The 18,303-nt window shown below is 36.8% G+C and overlaps 1 protein-coding gene across 3 annotated transcripts in view; it reads left to right on the top strand.

The window, feature by feature from the left end:
* Prrg1 (proline rich and Gla domain 1) overlaps positions 1–18,303 on the top strand; it is a 125,922-nt gene that overhangs the window by 1,120 nt on the left and 106,499 nt on the right. The window lies entirely within an intron of this gene.

The raw sequence follows: 18,303 nt of genomic DNA, 5'->3' as shown, positions 1-18,303 counted from the left end.
GAGAGAGAGAGAGAGAGAGAGAGAGAGAGAGAGAGAGAGAGAGAGAGAGAGAGAGAGATTGATTTATATACGTTTTTACAAGTTCCAACAGAAGAAAAACAAAAACTAATGGTATTTCAGAAGAAATAAGTGTGAATTAAAGGGAGAAGACGTGGAATAACCAAATAGACCTAGATAAATCCCTTTTGATAGTCACAGAATATGGCCAGACTTGGGAAAATGTGGAGGTGTGCAAGTCAGAATTCTTAGGGATATGGTGCTGCCAGATACTTAGGCAGATTCACTTTAGAAACTTTAAAAATGATGAGAATATAAAACATTAGGGAAAGTGTTGTGACATTGGATAAAGGCCCATAGGCTTTCATGTTAAAAATTTATGAACTTTTATGAAAAATGATACATGTGGTCCCAAGCACAGATGTTTATATTTTACCTCATTTGTTTTAACTGAGTACATCATAATAAACTGAGCTTCCTCCTCCTCCACCCCTTTTCCTTGATTGTGAATCCTGTTTTATAAACATATACTCTCAGATCTGAAATATGCTTAAGCAGAATTTCTTCATGTTTTCTTTTTATTTAATTTTTTCTCCAATTATTCAAAGGATTTGGTGATAATATTATCCAACTTGGGAGAGGAATGTTAGGGATGCCTTTTCCAAGAGCTCAGCCTTATGAACTTTTTGAAAAATATTTCCATCTCCCTTGGAAGTAATCATCCTTTAACTGTTTAACTGATAACACTAGCCTTATTTTCTCTCTTGTTACCCCAATACTTGGGCTGCCTTGCATATGGTAAGTGCTCAATAAAATTATAGTTACATGTTATTAGATGTCATTAGAAAGATAAGATCCTACACAGAGTTCATGAAGTAATAGAAGAAATTCTGATCTTTTTAATGTTTAAGGAACATTTCTTGAATATGGATAAGTAGTGAAAATATAGCTACATTATCATGTGTTATTGATACTTCATGCTTATAAATGAGGTGCAAAAATTTGTAGATAAAAGAGGAAATGGGAATCATAAAAGCACACATTTTAGAAGACACCAAAGCTAGAGAATAGCCATTGCACACACTGAAATATATAATTTGTCATTTGCAGAAAGACATGAATAAAGTGATGTTTGACTTTAGGAAATACTAAAAATGAACACAACTCACCTGGTACTGTTTACTAAAGGTTAACATAAATAAAGAAAACTGCAACCTACCTTATGCTGTACTCCTAAGTCTTAAGGTGGTTTGAACCTTTGGCTAATGAATCCTATTGTATCCTTAATCATCTCGGTCTGATGATTTTTGCTATCTTATCTTTGACAAATCTCTTAATTCCAACACATTACTGGCTTTCCAGGTACCTCTGCTTATATCAGGGAATTAACTTGTCTGGTCCACTCAGTCTCAACAGTCCTGTTCTCAACTTTCATCTTCTGAATGATTTACCCATTGCAAAGAGTATCCTAAGCAAGTATAAGCTTTATAAAATAATGAGTATATTCTTCTGTTTAAAAATCAATCAGGATTTGGCAACTTGACTGATCCAGAGTCTATGCCTGCAAAGCAGAGAACTGTGCTAGCCATTAGTAACCCCTGTTTTTCTTCCCTTACTTAACTTCTCCCCTGCCCAGCTAAATGTAATATTGGTTTTCCCATGTGACTTTTCAAATAATCATCCTGCCAAAAACAACACTTCATGTTAGTGTTTAATACTTATGAATAAAATCTGAGATGCAGAAAGACTGAGTACTTCATGAATATTTTTATTTAAACTTTTTATGTATTTTTTTGATTCATATACATGGTTTTTGAAAAAAGTTGAAATGTTGATTATTTTATACCTTTCTCCCTTATTTTTTTTAAAATTTTTCTCATCCAGACTGTTTCCTTCTGTGTACTTTTGTTTTCCTTTGTCACTGTAGATAAACAGCAGAATACTTGTCTGGGGTTGTCATATGAAAGGACACAACTAAGAGAAGATACTTATATTTATATAACCAAAGTGCTTTCATTTGTTTTGGGTTATGTCATATACAGATGATTGATTTAATTTGGTGGAATACTATCATTTTTTTTTCTTAAGACTAGAAAGATGTTACAAGTATTTGGAACAATGTGGGTTTTTTTTTTTTAACGTGTTTTTAATTTGCAGTGTGCATTAGATTCTGCTGTTATGAAGCTCTTTCAACTAGCATGCTTGTATTTAAGGCTTTTCCTACCTTACATGATACTTGGTGTTAAATATAAACACACCAAATCAGAAATTTCAGGTGAAGAAGCTAAAAACAAACAAACAAACAAAGAAAACCCCAACAAAATAAAAAAACAAAACCCTGGTAGATTTTTGAGGTCCACTTTTTTACTGGCTGGTTTTGTGTCAACTTGAGTCATCAGAGAAGGAGCCTCAGTTGAGGAAGTGCCTCCATGAAATCCAGCTGTAAGGCATTTTCTCAATTAGTGAGCAACAGGGGAGGGTCCAGCCCATAGTGGGTGGTCCTTGATTCCTTAAAAAATCAGGCTGAACAAGCCAGGCAAGCAATCCAGTAAGCAGCACCCTTCATGACCTCTGCATCAGCTCCTGTCTCCAGGTTCCTGCCCTGTTTTAACTTCCTGTCCTGACTTCCTTTGGTGATGAACAGCAATGTGAAAGTTTAAGAGGAATAAGCCCTTTTCACCTCAACTTGCTTTTTGCTCTTGGTGTTTGTTTGCAGCAATAGAAACCCTAACTAAGATAACTTTGTTTAAAAAATACTTTAAACGATGATAGTTAGGGTGTGGAGACAATAAAAAGAACTACGTTTTTGTGTAAACTGTTGGTGAAAGAAGTTAAGACAAACATTGCAGTTTGACGGTTAAATACAATGGAAATGCATCAAAAAGTTAAAAAACCTGTTAGAGCACAGGAGTAACTGAAGGTGTAATGCTTGAAATGATAATTAATGAAATAGATACTAGAGCAAGGAACTAGAGCCAGTGGAATTAAGGGCACGGGCAGAAGAGAAAAGAATGAATTAAAATATACATTTAGAGGCAGAGGTGAATGAAACTGACAGTATTCTCCTTAAGTGTTTCATTAAGGGATGGATACTATTTTCCAATGAATCTGTTTGATTTGAGATTCCTATTTAATATCCAGGTATAATTTCTAGGTATTTCTGTGTAGGAAACTCTAGGAATGAATCAAATCATTATAAATGAAGGTTACTCATTTTTTAAAATTAATAAGCTTTATTTTTAGAGAAGTTTTATGTTAACAGGAAAATTAAGTAGGAAATAAAGTTCTTTTTTGTTTTGTTTTGTTTTGTTTTGTTTTTTCAGACAGGGTTTCTCTGGCTGTCCTGGAACTCACTCTGTAGATCAGGCTGGCCTCCAACTCAGAAATCCACCTGCCTCTGCCTTCCAAGTGCTGGGGTTAAAGGCTTGTGCCACCACTGCCCCACCAATGCCTCCTGTTCTTGAACACTGTTTCCTGTGCTGTGATGTCCTGTACCATTGTTTCAACTGATAAGTCTACACTGATACATCATTATTACCTAAGGTGTGTTGTTTGCATAGGCCCTTCTCTTTGGGTTGAACATTCTATAGGTTCAGACAAATTCACAATGACTTGCACTTACTATTGTCATACAGAATAGTATGACCACCCTACAAGTCCTCTTTGCTCAATCTGTTCGTCACTTTCTCTCATCTCTAGTAACTTTTGATCCTTCCGCTATTTCTACCTTCTGTAAAACACTGTGTACTTGGGATCATATAATATGTAATTTTGTTTTTTCAGATTCCTTTCCTTTATTTAGTGATGTGCATTTACACTTCCTACACATCTTTTTATGATTTGATACCTTATTTCTCTTAACTGCTAGGTAATGACACCTCACCTGGTTGTATCTATTTACCTCCTAAAAGAACATCTTTGTCATTTTTAAGGTTTAGCAATAGTAATAAAACTATTGTAAACATCAATATTCTTCGCAACCCCCCCCCCCACACACACTTAACTTTCCAGTTCCTTTCAGTAAATACCAAGGAGTATGGGTACAGGAGTATATGTTAAGAATAAGTTTGGTTTTGCTAGAAACTGACATCATCCACACATTGTTAGCAAATGAGAAGATTGTTCTGCATTCTTGACAGCTTTTGGTAGTGTAAGGGTTCTCTTTATTTTGGCAATTTTAATAGATGTATAACTATATTTTATTGTTGTTTTATATTGATCTTCCCCCAAAACACATGTTAAACATCTTTTCATGTCTATTTTCCATTTATGTTTCTTCTTTAGTGAGGTATCTCTTCAGACACTTTAGCCAGTTTAAAACCAAGTACATCTATATATGGTATAGTAATCTTTTATCTAATATTTGTTTTAAAAGTTTTTTCTTACAGTGTGTAGTTTTTCTTTTCCTTTTTGATGAGAATGTCTTTTGTATAATAGAAGTTTTATGTTTTACTGAAGTCTATTAATCATTCTTTTTATATATCATCATTATACCTTAAGTCTACTACGTTTCCTTTTATGTCATCTAGGAGTTTTAATGTTTTATATTTTTTTATATACTACTGGTCCATTTTAGATTAATAATGCATTTAAAGTTGATTGCTTGGGGTTTGAAGTTTATTTATAGACTTCTTATCTACTACTTATGTTGAACTTAGAGACTCATATATGTTAGGCAAACACACTAAAACTCTATCAATGGAACCATGTATATCAGTTCTATATTCATTTTATTTGAGGCAGGGTCTCATTTTCAAATCCTGACTGGCCACTTAATTGGTTTGTAGACCAAACTGGCCTCTGCCTCCTAAATGCTAGAACTAAAGATATGTAGCCACCTAGCTTTCTATTTTCATTTCTGCTTTTTAATGTGTATGTCTTGTCTTGCAGTGATTCTTGAAAGACTTATATTTTCTTTGTTAGATTTTCTTTGGTTCTTTGTCAAAGACAAATGGTTGTATTAATATGCATCCATTTATAAGACCTTATTCGATTATACTGATTAAAGTCTATTATTTTACCAGTAGTACATTGTTTTTTATGACTTGAGGTTTATAGAAAGTCTTTGTGATTTCTACAATATATTTTGATCATAGTTTCTCCTTCCCCATCTCCTTCCACTTCATGGGGATTTAGAATCACCATAGAAACAATTTCTTGGCATGTCTGTGAGGTATTGCCCCAATTAAGTCAACTGAGATAGGAAAAACCAACCTTAATGTGGGTGGTGCCATTCATAGACTTTGGTCGCTGACTGAATAAATAAAAGCAGGAAAGTGGGCTGAGCACAGGCATTCACCTCTCTCTCTTCTCTGTGGCCACAGTGTGATCAGTGAGTTCCTACTCTTGCCACTGTGCCTTCGTGCTGTGGTGGATTAGATACCCTGGAGCTGTCATAGGAAATACATTCTTCCTTGAGTTGCTTTTGTCAGGCATTTTGTCACAGCAATGAGACAAATAATTAATTCAGTCTTGAAATTTGTAGTAATGTTCTACTGCCTTTATTATTTTCTATTATTGAATTGGTTATTTTATATCATTTGCTTATCAATATAAATTTCAGAAACAGTTTTTTTTTAATAGTCACAACATAAAGGTTGTTAAGGTATTTTTTTTTTTTGGAGGGGGGNGGTTGTATTAAACTTATTGATCAAGTTGAAAAGAATACCTTGTATGTTTGTATCCTTGAATTCAGAAATCATTTCTATTTGCTTGGTGTTTTTATTTATTTCATCAGAGCTTTATAGTTTTCTTGATAGACATCCTACATAGATTTTATTAGATTGTTACCTCGTTAACATCAAATACATGTCAATGTAAATTATAATCTATTTGAAGATTCAATTTGTGCCTTGGTTTTAGAACAGGTTTATTGGAAGAATTTGGGGAAAATGGAGATGAGAATTAAGGAAAAGCCGTAAAATTCTATAACCAGAACTAAATGGGTTATTTGGACAGACCCTTAGCTCAGAATACTCAGAGGGAGGTGGCCAGCCAAGACTGCTCATGAAGATGGAAATGAGGATTCTGTTAGTAAGTAGACTAGAGGTTATTCATGTTGCTGTAGCAAATAACATTTCTAGATTTTTCCTGTGCTCTAAGACTTTGTGAGATGTTAAACTTGAAGGTGTTAGACTAATTATCCAGGTAGAAGGAATTTCTACACAATGCAGCATTCATAATATGGGTTATGCTTGCTTCTTTTAGCCAGATTTGTAGTGAAAAATGGCAGGAAAAAGTAAAGAAAAAATAATTGAAAACTTGCAGTTTTCTCAGAAAGTTGAGGCAAGACAGGTGTAGCTTTCATAAAGTTGAGGCCAAGAGATGTTAACCTGACAAAGAGACTATGCTTCATAAAAATATGCCAACTAGATGTCCGAGAGGTTGTTCAGTGACGATTATTCTGAAATCATATCCAACTTTAAGAGGGAAGAAACTGAATACCTTCTACTGGTTACTGCATATACAAGCACACTCAAACACTCTGACACAGACACAGATACAGACACACAGGCAGACAACCACCCTTGCAAATAAAAGAAATCTAAAAACAAGTGAACTACATGTAGCCGGACAACAGGAAAGTTGCTTTAAGTGTATATCAGGCACTGTCTAGCAGCACTTAACACAGGGTCAAGAGCATAAAGATTTATCTAATTTTATTTAAATACTTGGCTTTGAGAAGACACTATTGGTTATTTTTCTTACTAGGGGCTGGAGAGATGGATCAGCAGTTAAGAGCACTTGTTACTCTTAAAAGTAACTTTAGTCTATTCCATTACACACAAGGCATGGTGTTGAGAACATCAGATATTTAGTCACTTTTTAAAAATAACAAATGAGTTTGTGTATTCCTTTGATTTAGTTGTTATGATTTTTTTCTTTATTTTTCTTTTGGCCAACATAATATACCTATTGATTATTTGGAAAATTCATATACTTCACCCCGGTGATGATCACACTCACTTCCCATTCCTCTCAGGTCTACTTTTCCACCTGTGCAAACTCTCCCCAAAAGAGAAAGTTAAGCCAAGTTCAATTTTGGTTGCCTGCATGCTCATTGGAGAACTGTCAGACTCCTAGGGGCCAGCCTCTTTATTTTTAAGAGTCCTTCTCCAATCCCCACCCCCAACATAAGCCATTAATGTGAGAAGCTATACTTCAGCATCTTTGTCACAATTTTTTAGGACTCTCTTCAATAGCTTCCTATTTGAACTGGTTCTTTGTAGTGGGCGGGGAGAGGCTGTCATAGAAGCCTTCAGTGTCTCTCATTCTCAATTATGAGTCTACGATTATCAATACCACTGCAAAAGAAGTTTTCTTGCCTATAACAGCCAGTGGCAGCATGAATCATGGACTTCCATATGGTTTCTGATAGCAGCTCAGAACTAAACTGCTCCTCACAGGCTGCACCACCGAAATCAACATAGCCTCCTTGTTGCAGCCCTAATCATGGATATCAACATGACCTCAGGCCTCTATATAGACTGTGGACAACAATGTGGGCAGGACATACCATGTATATCCACATGGCCTACAGTGGTAACATGAACCAAGGCATCAACACAGCCTGTGGTGACATCATGAACTACAGACCACCAGAATGGCTCCTGGCTGCAGCATGGACTTCAGATATCAATATGGCTTCTGGTGGCAGCATAAATCATGGAGATCCATCAAAGAGACTTAATACAGAGAATGGCTATAGTTTATCTTAGATGTCATGCTGTTGCTCAGAGCTAGGGTGATTGTGCGACCAGGCAGCATATTTGTGGACAGAGCCTGTGGAAGCTCAGGCTGCTATATACCATCCTGTCAGCCCTACTTGGCAACAACATGCTCCTTTGTCTGTTGCAGCTCTGCTCCCATACCTGTTACCTCCCCTGTGTCTCAGTTCTTCCTCTCTGCATACCTGCTCTTTTCTGCCAGCTTTCCTATGTTTATCACACGTTCACTTATTAAAGGGACATTGTAAACGTGTGTGTGTGTGTGTGTGTGTGTGTGTGTGTGTGTGTGTGTGTGTGTATATATATATATATATATATTTGCCCCAAGAGCTTTACATCCATATACTTATTGCAATGAGTCATTGGTCTGGTTCAAGGTTTCTGGTAAATACTGGACTTATCTCTGAGACTCATTTCAAATATCACGTTCTCTCTCAGAGTCAGGGTAATCTTGTGACTGGGTAGTGCATCTATTTCTGGGGTAGGATCATTGAGAGCTCCAGGTCTCCCTGCCCTTTGTGCCTGCTGCCTGTGGGCCATGTCATTCTCTTGCTGACACCAGGGCAAGCTGCACAAGCATGCTCTGTTGGCTGCTGGAACAGCACTCCCATGTTGTGTGTAGCTTCTGCTCCACCATCTTATTTCCACTTCCATAAGACCACTTTTTAAGAGCATCTCAAAAGTTCAGAGAATCCTACAGAAATGTTGGTAGAAGGATTGAGGGACCCAAAGAGTTCAGGGACTCTGCAGGAAAATCAACAGAGTCAACTAACCTGGGCCCTTGGGGGCTTCCAGAGACTGAACCACCAACCAGAGAGTGAGCAGAGAACAGGCCTAGGCTTTCTGCACAGATGAGCAGCTTAGTCTTCCAGTTGTGGGTTCCCCAACAACTGGAGCAAGGGCTGTCCCTGAATCTGTTGCCTGCCTGCCTACCTGTGATCCCTTCTCCTAAGTGGATCTCCTTGTCTGGCCTCAGTGGGCGAGGATATACCAAGTCCTGCAGTGACTTGATGTGCCATGGTGGTGTTGTATGCATGTGTTAGTGAGGGGCAGTGACACCCAGAGGCAGCTTCCCCTTCTCAAAAGAGAAGAAGAAGGTGGAATGGGGGAGAACTTGTATGAGGGGGTACTGGAAAGAGAGGAGGGGCTAATATTGGGTTGTAAAGTGAATAAATAAATTTAGAAAATGATACCCATTAAACAATATTAAAAAGAAATAAAAATAAATATATTTCAAATGAAAAGTAAATTCAAGTTTTTTTTTTTCCTGTAGGACATAGAATGATATATATTCCATTGGACTCGTGAGGGATTATTTTAAAAATTCACTGTTTTGCAAAGAATAAACTATAGAATAGCATGGCCACATGCTTATATTTAGAAATGAAATAAAAAAAAATAGTGTCAAGGATTGGTTCTTGCCCATGGGATGGGTCTCAAGTTGGGCTGGTCACTAGTTAGTAGTTACCTCTGTCTCTGCACCATCTTTCACCCTGCACATCTTGTAGGCAGGACAAACTCCATGTCCAAGAAAGATCTACAGGAAATATGCCCAGGTCTCTTTAGGCTGTGACATCTGGCCTTTAAAGGGTGACCACTGTCTTATAGAGACAGGCCTGTGTTCTAACAAATGTCTGTTCTGAATTTAAGCTTTATCAAAGCAGTTTTTTTTTATTCCTCTTTACTTTCTCATCTGCTAGTCACTCATATGGTTGCCCCTGTGTTCCTTAAGTGCGTGACTAGTGTCCCCTATGCTTTAATATTAACTTATGGCATTTCATCTATTGCCCATTTTCCTCCTCTTTCTATTTTAATATTTGGTACCTGAGGGATTTTTCAGGTGTTATATTTTTGGTGTGGTGGGCAGATGTGAACATGTGCAGTCATTGTTGTATCCTGAATAATGTTAATGTGTTTTGTGCTCTGCCTTTGTAGTTTTTGTGAATGCAAAGTCATGGTTATTACATTTAATTATTTTAAGTCATCTTTCTCATGTGTGACCCTGATACTAATGTTTTGTGAGGTTTCTAATTATTTCCAATGCAGATACAACTGTATAACATTGCCATTTATTTTATAATTACTCTGTACCCATTTGTGTGGCCTTTTGTAGCTGCCCATCAGTCTGCGAATATATACATTTTTGCCTATTTATCAATTATGGATTATCTGGCTGTGAGAAACGCACCTAGGAGTTTTATTTATTGTGAAGTATGTTGGTCTCCCCCCACCCCCAAAGTATCTTCCCATAATACCTGCCCTTTTGTTTGTTTTCGTTTTTCGAGGCAGGGTTTCTCTCTGTAGTCTTAGCTGTCCTAGAACTTGGTGTGTAGACTAAGCAGGCCTCAAACTCCCAGAGATCCTCCTGCCTCAGCCTGCTAAATGCTGGGATTAATAATAGGCATGTTCTACCATACCCAGCTGACTTGCTTTTACTTTTCTTTCTTTTTATTTTTCTTTTTTTCTTTTTTCTTTTTTCTTTTTTCTTTTTTCTTTTCTCTTTTTTCTTTTTTCTTTTTCTTTTCTCTTTTTTCTTTTTAGTTCCAGAGGTGCTATATACTCTGCAGACTTATCTTTTGCAAATGAGCCTCCCCTTGAATCCTCCTTAGGTCTTTCAGGCTCCTAGGAGTATCTCTCAGGCCCTGTGGGTGCCAGCTGCTCCTGTCAACCTGAATCCTGCTTTATTTCATCACATTGTATCTGTAGTCAAGAAACAGAGAAATGGCCTTTGAAAGGTGGTTCAGTGGTTAAAAACATTTTCTGCTTTTCTAGAGGACCTGTATTCAGTTCCAAGCAGCTACATGACAGGTGACAACAATCTGTATCTCTTGTTCTGGGTGATCCAGTTGCCTCTTCTGGCCTCCATGGGTACCAAGTGTGTACATGGGGCACATACTTATGCAAATGAAACACTCATACCCATATAATAATAACACATCTTAAAAAGGAAGCAGAGAAGTCAATGTTAACGTCTTTCTTTTCTCTCTTTGTATTAAGCATGAGACATTAGTTCATGGGACAGTGCTTCCCATGTTTAGGATACATCTTCTACACTGTAAATCCTCTTTAGATATTTCCTCAAAGGCAAGCCCAGAGATGTGACCCTTATGGTGATAACATAACCAGTTATGCTGAGTGTAGATTATCCATCTAAACCGGGGTACCCTGCTTACACAGGCCAGTTAAGGAAGTGATTCCATGTATTCAGCTGTGTAGACACTCAGTAGCCTTCTCAGTCATTATTCAAGGGGGCTTAGCCTGCTCTATGAACTGATAGCAAACTGATAGCAGCCATCCATATGGTGTTGACTTTGCAAGCCTTCAAGGAGGCAAGACTTGTCCTGAAAGGTTTTTCTCACATTTCAAAATAAAAGTGTGTATATAGGGATGCAAACAGTGTATGTATGGGAGGATCAAGATCCTCCTGTAGTCAGTCTCTAAGAGGATGATAATGTATGAAGATATGAATACAGTGGAGAATCAGAATTTAGAGATAATAAGGAAGGGGGAGTTACTCCTGGGGAAAACTGCAAGCAGAGTACAGTTATTCTAAGAGATGCATGCCATCAGGATTGCTATTTGCAAGACTGTAGGGATAGGACTTCCCAAGCTCTTTAACAATCCATATCACACCATGTGCCTCAAATACTGGGCATGCAGCTACAGGATTTGACACTTTCTTTGCTTGATTTCAGTCTTCCTTTGGTCACATCTCTTCTTTCATTGCTTCCATTCTTTCATTTCAGAATAGAAATGGTTTACTCTGTGACATTTTATACTACAAATAGGAGGTCAGACTTAAGAATGATATATGTGCATACATTGTGGGTAGGATAGGTAGAAGGATGGTTCAGCACTTAATAACATTTGCTGTTCTTATAGAGAACTTGGGTTCAGTTCCCAGTGCCCTCATAGTGGCTCATAAATTGTCCATAACTCCATTTCAGGTGATTTGATGTCCTCTTCAGACCTCTGTGCATCAGGCATGTACATGTTGTGCATATATATAAACAAACTGTTCATGAAAACAAAAATATATACATCATTTAAAAATTATATATGATAAACTCTAATTTCAGCATTTATTTAGTACTCTTGAAGTATATGGGTCTTGTACAGACTTTATCCTTTGTAATTATTAAAACATAAGTTTTACTTAAAAAATGTTATCAAGCATAATGAAGTAACCAAAGAGCAATGAATTGGATAGGTAAACATAGATCTTAAAATGTTAATAGTTGCTCTGCTTTCTCTATATTGTATGGTAATTGTAGTGGTTATAAAGAGATAAGAAGATATTAGAATATATTCTGTGGGGGTATGGTGAAGTGTGGGGGAAGGAGGTGCCTCAGCAGGCCCATGTGGAGGCATCCCTTCCCCCTGAGGAACTAGCTACATGATGTTATAATATAGAATAGAGTTTATTTAGGTCATGGGAGGGGAGTTAAAGAGTAGTAGAGGCAGAGAAAGGCAGAGAGAAAGAGAGAGTAGAGAAGTAGAGGCCAGCCATGACCACATGGAGAGAGGGGGAGCAAGAGGTAGGAGAGAGGGGGGGGGCAAGCAGCCCACTTTATCGTGGGCCAGGCCTACCTGGCTGTTGCCTGGTAACTGTGGGGCCGAGGATACCTGGCTGTTATAAGGTATCTGTAGGGGTGAATTCCAGACAGAATACCCACAGTAACCTTTGGTATTGCCATTTTTAAGCTCATTTGAAGACCTGTGATGAACTGTCCTTAGTATGTACTATCTTCTTGAAAGGTTTGAAAATTAAATGGATAAAAATTGAAATAACACTTTGAACTCTTAGACACAGTTCAGTGCTTCATATTTATAACTTTGGAATTCTTTGTGAAAATGTGTTATATCTAAAGCACTTGACTCAAAGTAAGTTAACTGGTTTCTATTCCTTTTCATATTTTAAGACTGTCTTAGAAGACAAGATGTGTATCATTTTTTAGAATCCTGGATAAGCAAATGACTCATGTTTCAGAAACAATATCTTGTTCAAAGCACTTTATAGTCTATCAATCTCTTCCAATATAGCTCCAACATGCCTGATCTTTCTGGTTTATTTCCTAGTGTTAGGCATTCCAAATCTGTAGAAAACTATATGAGTATCTCATCACAGTAATCCACTGTGACATGTGTGATTCTGGGAGAAAGCAGGAAAGTGAGAAACATAAGCCTAGTTTTAGAATTTGACATCACTGCAAAAATCAGTTAATGGAACATATGCCAAATTTCTTTTCTAAATTACTATTACTTATGGAACCAATGATCATGTTGGTAAGAATATTTTGACTTTTTAATTGTAATTTTATCCTAATTCAGTTTTGAACTCCCTTCTCCCTTACAATTGGCAAGATAGCATTGCTGTAGAAGTAGCACAAATATCCTAGGTTCACAGTCAGATAAGGCAAGTATTTGTTGCTTCAGGAATGAGCAATATTGCAAAAAGTCTTAATTGATTTTGAAGCTTATTTTAAAAAGCAAATGACAATATTTGTAAGAAGTATTAATGTTTTCTTTATGTTCATTTCCTGAATTCACCAATGCAGTTCTGAATAGTCCATTTATATTGTTCTTACCTTAGTTCAGAGATCCTTGTTTCTTTCCTAATCGTATGTAGTCATGTTCTTTTAACTGCTATCTTTGCTCTGCATTACCTGCCCCCCCCCCTTTTTTTTGTTTTTTTGAGACAGGGTTTCTCTGTATAGCCCTGGCTGTCCTGTAAATCACTTTGTAAACCAGGCTGGCCTCAAACTCAGAAATCCACCTGCCTCTGCCTCCCAAGTGCTGGGATTAAAGGCGTGCGCCACCACTGCATTACCTATTCTTAACACCAAATCTGTTCATTCAGAGATATTGAAGCCTCGGATTTGCTGCACCCCCACCCCCTTCACAGAGCTTCTGGGAGGTATCACTCAGTATCTCTGCAGGTCAGATTGGTTAATTAGGTTTTATGTGCCTAACATTTCTGAGTCATGTGTGCACAAACTTTTGTTTTCTATTTTAGTTCTGTATTTGCACTTCAAGCCTTAAGATTTTATTTGGGGCTAATGAACCAGCTCTGGCTGTCCTGCACCTCAGACTGCACTTTACCACTCTCTGAGCAGTGTTCCAGAGCTTCCCTACAGCCCAACACCACCCAGCATCACACGGGGTAAGGTAGGTCAGCCAAGTCAAACTTCCCACTTCCCACCTCCCCAAGCAACCATGCCCTGTGGCAGATCAACACAGGGCTCACAACCCTACAGTCTAGTTCTTTGCTTAGTTACCATTACAAGAATTCAGAGTGTGATGTACCTCAACTATTTTTGCCGCTGTATTGGGTGACCCCTAGTCAACTTCTGAGTTATTTTTATTTTTATTTATTTATTTTTTTCAATTCTGGTGAGAGGAAGGGATATCTGAGTCCTCAGCACACCAGAAAAGTCAAGTGCCTGGTGACAAAAATCTCATATAGAATGCAATTTTTGTGCTTTTGTTTGTAACACAAACCCACTCTTTAAAAAAAAAAGACAAAACAAACAACAGGAAGAACAAAAAAAAAGAGTTTATTATTATATGTATTATTAATATATGACTGTTTTGCCTTTATGCATGTCAATGCCGAGTGGATATTATGTAGTAAGAAGTGCAGGCTTTCTGTGCTTATGTGTCTCCTGCTCTTTGAGAATTTCTCACAATGGTGGTGGGAATATGGTGTATGTTCAAAATATTTATATTTATGTATTCCATTACATTGTTGAGTTAATGATACCCATTTACTTATCTTTTAAAACAGATATGCTAATGATGTAGGTACTTGAGTAACATGTCCAGTGTTCTGGTGAAAAGTAAGTTTGTTTGTCTGTTTGTTTGTTTATTTGTTTATTTGTTTGTTTCAAGCAATACTTCTCTATCCCTGGATGGCATTGAACTCACTGTTTGTTTGTTTGTTTGTTTGTTTGTTTGTTTGTTTCAAGCAATACCTCTCTATCCCTGAATGGCATTGAACTCACTGTGTATATCAGGCTGGCCTGAAGCTCAGACATCTACCTGTCTGTGCCTCCCAAGTGCTAGGATTAAAGGTGTGTGCCACTGTGCCCAGCTGAGAAAGATAAGTTTTAATGATGTTTTCTTGTTTTGTTTGGTTTGTTTTTGTTTAAAATCAAAGTATACTTGGTTTTATATAATAATCCCTACTTTTCTGTTTTACTTGCTTTTTCATTATCTTCAAATTTCTCACCTTTTGTTCTTTATTTGAATAATGCATTCAATTAATATCATGACTCAGACTGATTTTTGCATGTAGAAAGTTTCTCACATTTATATTTAGCCTGATATTTTTTTGTGAAGACTCAGGAACATAGACCTGATTGCCTTCTATAAACTAAAATCACATAGAACAGAATTTCTCCCCCTGCCTCCTACCCGACCTGTTGATATATATTTTCCTTCCCTTCCTTCTTTGCTTACTTAAAAAAATAACTTACTACACAAAATTATAGCATTATACAAATGTTATAGCATTTAGAATAAAATATATTCTACTAGATTCTTTTTCCTCATCTCCCCTGTACTTCCCTAGTCTCTTTTACATCTTTCATGTCCATGTGTCTTTCATTTCTTGTATTATTAAATTGGAAAACTATATCCAGATGTCTGGGTAAGAAACAACCTGGGTATAAGCAGGAATGTAACCACAAGTGGAGGTCCAAAAACGACTTTGGGATCTGTTTTCTCCTTCTGCCTTTACATGTGTTCTGGGCATGGATCTCAAACCCTCAGGCTTGCAACACAAGCGTCTTTATCTAATGGGCTACCCTACTGGTGCCTCACAGTCGTGTTCTTCGTCTTAGACTTAAAGACCTTAAATTAGGGAGCTAGCAGCAGTCTGTATTACCTTCCCCCAAAGAAATTTCTGTTCTTTACTGCTTTTCTTGACAGTTACCTTCTATTCTTCTTTAGCTATACAAATAAGAACTGCAAGAAGGGAAGCTGTCTTTCATCAGCCTGTTCCTTTTTTTGATCATAATGAACTGAAATGAAGCAGTTTAATACACACTGCTCTCATTCCAAGTGTATAAAAAAAGCAGATATAAAGTTTGAAATTTTCATCTTACCTGATATTTAGCATTCCTTTGACTACAATAACCTTATAACTTAGTAAATAATTACTTTGAGGGTTCACACTGTATTGAAGATTTGGCCTGTCCCATTGTCTACTTGTAGTTCTTAGTGAAGATTACTATAGTCTCTTAAACTTTCATTGAGGTTTCATGTCTACAAAAAACTCACAAGAATTATGTGGATTTTCTTCTTCATTGCCCATTTCTTTCCTAACTGAACAATAGCAACAGGCTGTTTAATGAATTTTTTCCTGTTACTTTCAGTCATTAATGAGGGCCTGCCTAGGGACAGCACTGTATAGTTTAAGTTAACTCTTACTTGTTTTCCTAGGTCTAGCCAAGGCTTATGTCTCTTGTGGCATAGTTATTGAACTTTAACTGATACTATTTTTTATCCTGTTAAATTACTGCAAGGACACGTGTTTGTTGTTTTTTTTTTTAATTTATCATATTGTAGTTAAGATATTTTTTAAACTATTGTATGGCTTATTTCCAAGAAGCTCTATTAAATTGGATATCTCTGTATAATATTGGCCATGAAGTCTTGAATCTTAAGGACACTACATTAATTTTATTTCAAGAACTGTTTAACATATCTCTATGTACAGTATTATTGTAAGCTATGAATTATATTCAGATGGCTAATAGTTAATGTGCTTCTGGCTTTCTTTTTGGCATAGATAAACCTTACTCTTATGTGATTGTGTATTATCTATTTGTTGATAATCTGTATTTAATGAAATGCAATTCCAATTCATTTTCTTGGACTTTCTCCAGCCAGGCAGAACTCAGACAGAGAACTTTGATGGGCTTGCTTTATAATCTGAATTTTTTAAAAGTATATTGGCATGGATCTTTCTGATAATTAACATAGCTAGATATTTTATAACCATAATCTTTGATTTGATCACAAAATATTTAATATGAAAAAATAGCATTAATGTTAGGAAATATTATCAGACCTTTAGAGTATTCTCCCATGGAACCAAGACTAGGTGACTTAGGACCTCAGCTGATAGAAGTCCAGTGTACATAGCACATAACATCCACAAAGAAGCTGCCAGCTTCAAGGGTGCCTGCATTTGAAGTAAGTAATTACCTGACACTCTATGGGAGATATCAGAGAATACTCTATTAGAACCATCAAAACTCACTGAATTTGTTTCTTTTAATCAATTCGGAGTTGAGACACTGATTTGAAACCCTCAGTGTCCCCTCTTAATATGTTCTTAAAATATTTGAATTAATATTTCTACTTTCCAGAAGACTGATACATTTAATGTGGTGTAGAACAGCAACAACTGCACAACTTTATACAGGCCATGGAGGCCATGCTTAGCTGTATTCTCTTTTGTTTGTTATTTGGTTAGTTGGGTTTTGGTTTTTCAAGACAGGGTTTTTCTATGTAGCCCTTTCTGTCCTGGAACTCACTCTGTAGACCAGGCTGGCCTCAAACTCAGAGTCACAACTGCCTCTGCCTCTGAAGTGCTGGGATTAATAATATGTGCCACCACAGCCCAGCCTGAACCAGGTCTTAAGGGAAGAGCCTCATAAATCTTGCTGGAGCAAGGAAGATAAGAAGCTTGATAAAAACTCGTTGTTAGGAATTATATGTCTTATCTCTATGATATAGGAAACAACCTTAAGGTCATTCCTCATCTGTTTTCTAGTTTTAGTTGAGTGAATGGCTTTCTGCTTTGGGAAAATAGTACCACATTGATTTTGTTTTTGCTGTCTATGTGAGTAATAAAATAGGTAAATCAATGATGTATATTTATTAATATAACATAATAATAATATAGTACACAAAGGCCTGTTAGCCACTGTTTTGCTGCATTAGTGATGTTTGTGTGCCATAGGAAAACATTCACAGGGCAAACAACTCAGCTAGCATGTATCTTGGGATATTCCTTGAGGCTTGTGCCTATGTCTCAGCAGAATGGGACCCTCAATTTGACAGGTAGACGGAGAACAGAATTTCGTATTGGAATTAATCTTGATTGATTTTCTTATATTGTCAGATCAAGTTAAAAGAACAAGATCTCCTTCATTAGAAATTTTTTTTTCACAAAATTGAAGGAAGTTTGCTTCTGAAGCTACTCTCTCTACAAACATATATTTGAATATTGGTAGGAAAGGAGTAGTGGCAGTGTGTGGGCCTATTCAGATTAGTACCCTTTAAGTATGTTGTTACCTCCTATTCACCAACCTAGTAGACTGTTAATCTACAATACTTTGAGTCTCTCTCAATTTAAAAAAAAGCAAGATTTTACCATATAATCATTTTCACCTATTCTTTTTTTTGCAATTTTTAAAATTTTTAAATTTTATTTATTATTATTTTCTTTATTTATATTTCAAATGCTATCCCCAAAGTTCCCTATATCCGCCCCGCCCCTGCTCCCCTACCCACCTACTCCCACTACTTGGCCCTGGCCTTCCCCTGTGCTGGGGCATATAAAGTT

The sequence above is a fragment of the Mus pahari genome, chromosome X (assembly GCF_900095145.1).
Source record: "Mus pahari chromosome X, PAHARI_EIJ_v1.1, whole genome shotgun sequence".
NCBI lineage: Eukaryota > Metazoa > Chordata > Mammalia > Rodentia > Muridae > Mus > Mus pahari.
Note: the sequence above shows the minus strand (reverse complement) of the source record. Positions and strands in the feature narration are given on the sequence as shown.